The sequence below is a fragment of the Ipomoea triloba genome, chromosome 7, assembly GCF_003576645.1.
Source record: "Ipomoea triloba cultivar NCNSP0323 chromosome 7, ASM357664v1".
In the NCBI taxonomy this organism is placed as follows: Eukaryota; Viridiplantae; Streptophyta; class Magnoliopsida; order Solanales; family Convolvulaceae; genus Ipomoea; species Ipomoea triloba.
In genome coordinates, this window is record NC_044922.1 from 6196649 (window position 1) to 6202418 (window position 5770).

Here is a 5770-nt window from a genome sequence, read left to right on the forward strand (position 1 = left end):
ATATATAAAAAAATTGGAAGTAAAATTTTAGTCGAACTCATATTATATTGAGCATTAATGAAGGCGACAAGAAAATTGTTCTAAAACAACACGACGGAAAACTATAGTACTATACGCGGCGTGAGCGCGTGGCATATCATTTGGAAGCACGTACTCGTGTACAGTTGTACACCACATGTTCACTTCTAATCACTGATAAGGACATTTACATTACACTTGACCGCATAGCGTAGTGGATTAGCGCGTCTGACTTTGGATCCGAATGTTGTGGGTTTGACTCCCACTGTGGTCAATCATAATATAAATATTCCGTAATAAATTGCAAATTATTATTGCCTATTAAAATAGAATTATATAATAATAACATTTACATGCAACCTAAAATGGCTTGAAATTGATCGAGGGACAAAAATTTTAAACTCAACCAAAAAAATTGATAAGCCTAAATTGATATCCATACATATAGATTAAAAAAGTTATTGTATAATATAGTGTTTTAGGTGGGGGTTTGGGTGTATATATAATGATAAACTATACGGAGTACTATTTTTTATATAATAGATCTAAATTTAAATTTCATCAATTTCATTCCTAACAGAGATACCAAAAAGAACAATAATAATTTTACAGCACCGGAATTCCGGAAAACTACATTAGTGATAAAAATAAAATAAAATGTTAGGAAAGCATTATTGTTAGAACCCTACACGCTACACTAACACTAAGCTCAATACTTATAACTCTTCTTATTAAAAGTGATTGTTTCGTCCACGTATAAAGATTGTAACAATAAACATTAATTTTTTTGGTTGAAACTCATATAAGGATACATAGTACACCAACTAAACTAAAAAATATATAAAGGTCTTGATTAAAACAAAAGGAGATCATTTAGGTTTACTCATACGTACCTATGCTGGTTTAAACATTTATGATCTTGTGTCGGCTAGAGTCCACATGGCAGGTTTCATTTAAAACACACCTCCAGGTAACGAGATTGAAGACTTTCTTGTAAATTGAAAGAAAATCACATTATCATTTCATCCACACCCTTAGATTGTGACAATAAACTTTAATTTCTATGGTTGACACTCATATATATAAGGACACATGGTACACCAACTAAACTAAAATATATAAAGGTCTTGACTATAACAGAAGATGATCGTGTAGGTTTACCCACACCTATGCAAGTTTAGATCTTTATGGTCTTTTGTCGGCTAGAGTCCACATGGTAGGTTTCATTTGATCGAAACACACATTCAGGTAACGAGATTGAAGGCTTTCTTGTAGATTGAAAGAAAATCGTATTATTATTTCATCCACACTCTTAGATTGTGACAATAAACTTTAATTTCTATGGTTGACACTCATATAAGGACACATGGTACACCAACTAAACTAAAATATATAAAGGCCATGCCAGCCTTGACTAAAACAGAAGATGATCATGTATGTTCGTTTACCCACACTTATGCTGGTTTAGATCTTTATGATCTTTTGTCGGCTAGAGTCCGCATGGTAGGTTTCATTTGATCGAAACACACATTTTAAGTAACGAGATTGAAGACTTTCTTGTAGATTGAAAGAAAATCACAAATTTCATCCACATCCTTAGATTGTGACAATAAACTTTAATTTTTATGGTTGAGACTCATATAAGGACACATGGTACACTAACTAAACTAAAATATATAAAGGTCTTGACTAAAATAGAATATGATCATGTAGGTTTACCCACACCTATGCTAGTTTAGATCTTTATGATCTTTTGTCAGCTATAGTCCACATGACATTTTTCATTTGAAACACACATTCAGATAACGAGATTGAAGCTTTTCTCGTAGATTGAAAGAAAATCACATTATTATTTCATCTACACCCTTGTGACAATATAATAAACTTTGGTTGACACTCATATAAGGACACATGGTACACCAACTAAACTAAAAATATATAAAGGTGTTGACTGAATCCTCAAACCTAACTATTCCTCCACTGCTGGACTGCCGGCCTCTCACAAATCACATATATTCTGAACCATTTTGAGCGTTTTTCATGTTTTATAATCACAGCCCACTTTCTGTCTTTAGAAGTGCATGAATTATTCGATCTCACTATGATATATATGCTTTGACAAAGCCAAATTAATTAATGGTGTGGCGTAGTGGCCGCCATGATTCACACCTTTTATGGGAATATGGATTTTGTGAGAGGTGTAAAATCAAGAAGAAGAATATTTAGGTGGCCCCACCACAAATAATTACACAAAGAATATAATCAATTCTCATGATTCATGAAGATTGATGTACACATAACACACTGATCAATTCTATTACTCAAGTGTTTTGTAATTTATGTAATTTTATTATAATAAATTATAATTATAAGGATATCCGATTTTAGTGTGAATTTTTAAGAACTCTCATGTAAAAATAAACATACTAATTTACTTATAAATTAGTGGCAGATGAGCGTTTGGAGTATGATTGTTTTGGATCAACGGATGAATGATATAAGGAACTTGTTTTTATTATATGCAGGTCGAACCTCTTCGTGTAGGGTTAAAATGTAGTTTGGGATCCTTATTGCGGTCTCGCTACGCACCAAAAGAAAAGAATAAAATGTAATATTTTAAATAAAATGAAGAACTACACAACATAATCTTAACTTCTAATAAGGTTCGAATTCATAGTTACAAGTTCAATTCTTACTGACACTATCTCGATCGAGCCCATCAAATATGGTATTTCTAGTACAGTTTAAATTACACCTTCTGTATAGTTTATGGGCTATTATATAAGAGAGGGATTTGCACAATACACATCTTCACATAGTGGTTGCAAGTTTCTTTCGTCATCCTAAAAAAAAAATTGTATTACTTAGACAAAGTTTAATTTTTTAAAATTTCTTAACTATAATTTTTAGTTTGCTTAATTTTGGGCATTTAATTTGTGAACCTTGACACCTATTACGTTGTTGGCAAATGTTTTTAAGTCAAGATACTTAACTCAAAAGTCAAAATGTTAATATTCAAACCTCGTATATCTTGCCAAATGTTAAGTACGTAATTTTGGTGAAAACTTTTATATTTTATTATGGATATAACTAATTTAATGTCGTACGTGTACTTTGGGGCATTTTAAATTTTTAGTTTGTCCAATTTTTGTAGATTGGTGGTGAGCCTTTTATGCTTTGTACTTATTTAGATGGTTTTATTATTATTCAATAAAATAATTAAATAACATAGGAAGATAATCTTGTGACATGTCACCTTTTCTTTCTCTTTTACCCAACCCAATTCATATTGGTATTAAAAAAAAAAAAAAAAAAAAAAAAAAAAGAAAGACCAATGCTCTCATTTTTTCTAGAAAGTGACATTATAGTAAAAGGTACTTTAAAAATCATTATTTATAATATTATAGTCAATAATTTTGAAAAATAAAATTATAGCAGCCAAAGAAAGAAATTGAAAAACCATGCAGCGTAGCCTTTTGTTTACTAATAAAGTAAAATACTTTAATAAATTTGACATTACCCTTTTGAAATATATTGTTATAAGTTTTTAGACTATTATTTGTTCACATGATATATTTTTAATTAAAAACTAAATTAATGTTAAAAATTAAGATAATATAAGATAATCCAATTAATCAACTTGGTTAGACAATTAACTTGATAACCATGATGTTACAAGTTTTACACTCAGCGAGAGCAGTCTATTATCCATCTTGATTTGAACTGATCAATGATACTTTACCGGCTAAGATCACAATGTGTGGTTTACACAATGCACAAGCTCGTGTAGTGATTGTTGATTTCCCACACACAAGTAGGTGGAACATAATTTTCGTACTAAAAATCACAAGTTTGAGTCTATATCCTAGAATAGTGGCGGATTTTTTTTTATGACAAGGAAAATCCGTTGTCACTACCCAAGAGTGCGTGTACTATGCTCCTGTGTTAGTCTATAAACCACACAAGATAGCTAAACAATTCTAAGAATACCTTATATAGCAAGTTGAACTGAAAAAATGTTAAAAAGGATGAATTTTTAATCTTTTAGAATGAAAATAATTATGCTCCATCCACCTAACCTTCAGAATAAAATTGACAAGACTTTATTAGGATGCCGGAGAGAGTAATAGTCAACAATATAAAATCGGTGACGTCCAAATTTTGCTAAGAAATACGACGTCGGGCTTGTGGTTTGGTTTACGTTTAGTCATTTTCCTTTTGGAGAGAGTAGCCTAAGCTCTACGCCAAAGAAAAAGATAATGTAGGATTAGATAATGATAGGGGCAGGAGCGTCAGGTGGTTTGATTTATTTATTGCCCACTTTCCATGCCTAATTATTTTGCCCAAGATGGTGGACCGTCGTGTTTCATGGGTCCATCCCCCAGCCTCAACCAAACCTCTTGTAGAAAAACCTTTATAAAAAAACCATTATAAAAAAGTATTTATAGGCGTATGGTGATTAGCGTATAGAATATTTTATAAATTGATACTTAATGATGATTGTATTAATTAACATATTTGACTATCATATAATTTTAGCCATTTATAAAAAGTGTTTGATAATTTAATTAACATATTTGACTATCATGTAGTAATATAGCCAGTTATAAAAAGTGTTTGTAAGGCTTAGATTAATTGTTTTCTCCTAAAGACTTGTTCTCATTTGATCCTATATATATATATAGGTTTAGGATCCCATGCAGAGTAATCCTCCTCTGAAAAATAGGGCAAAACAATAGCCACAGATTACTCTTGATCTAACAGAACACAGATGCATCGCTTGTTTTATTTTTAAAATGCAAATAAGGGCTTTATGGTCTTTTTCTTACTTTCCATAACTGCTTTTGTTAATCATCTTCTAATGGTCTCTGTTTAGTATTCGATCAAACAAGTTTCGGTTACCTTCACGTATCAATGACAGAGACGAACAGTTTTGTGAGATACACTTCAATGAATTTTGTGTAATCAATGAAGTTTCCAGGTACAAGACTTTGCCAACTAACCCCAACAAAATGGTGTTATGAAATGTATAAATAAGACTATTTTCGAAAGAGCTCATTGTATGCTCTCTAATGTTAGGTTGTGGAAACGACATGAATTATGGGTTGAAGCTGTTTTTATTGCATGTTATCTGGTAAATTGATCTCCATATTCTTCTCTTGATTTCAAAATTTTAGAGGAGATTTGGTCAAGTAATCTTGTTGATTATTCTATATAATCTTGAGAGTTTGTGGATGTCCTGCATATATATGTTTGTTCCAGTATTGATACATTAAATCTTAGGGCTATTAAATGCAATTTTCTTAGTTATGCCTATAATTATTAGAGGGGTATCCCCTATGGTCTCCTAATTCTCAAAAAAAAAAAAAAATGAATCAAGAAATTGCTTTTTGATGAAAGTGTAGTACTTTTTTCTATAAAAGATTATATTATGTTCCTAGCTAGTATAGCTATTATTAAGACTTTATATTTTATCAACTTTAGGATTCCTACTCCATCTCTGAATATTATTGTAACCCTACGTTTACCAGACCTACTATAACTAGCTAGGATTATCTCTTGTATCCCTATAAATATATCATTTCATATACTTTAATTTGTAGATACAATTGATCAATAATGAAACTCTCTTTAAAAATTCTTGTTATCATATGTCTAAAATATACCTACTTTTTAAAAGATATTTTATCAAACTTCACTCTTCTAAACTTAATTTGGTTGGTTCTAAAAGTAGAACAACTAAATTTAATCC

The 5770-nt window shown here is 30.8% G+C and overlaps 1 non-coding gene across 1 annotated transcript; it reads left to right on the forward strand.

Moving 5' to 3' along the window:
* The first annotated feature begins 218 nt into the window (after positions 1-218).
* On the forward strand, positions 219-292 carry TRNAQ-UUG. Its single transcript has one exon. It is a non-coding gene; the product is annotated as a tRNA-Gln (tRNA).
* The last annotated feature ends 5478 nt before the right edge of the window (positions 293-5770 follow it).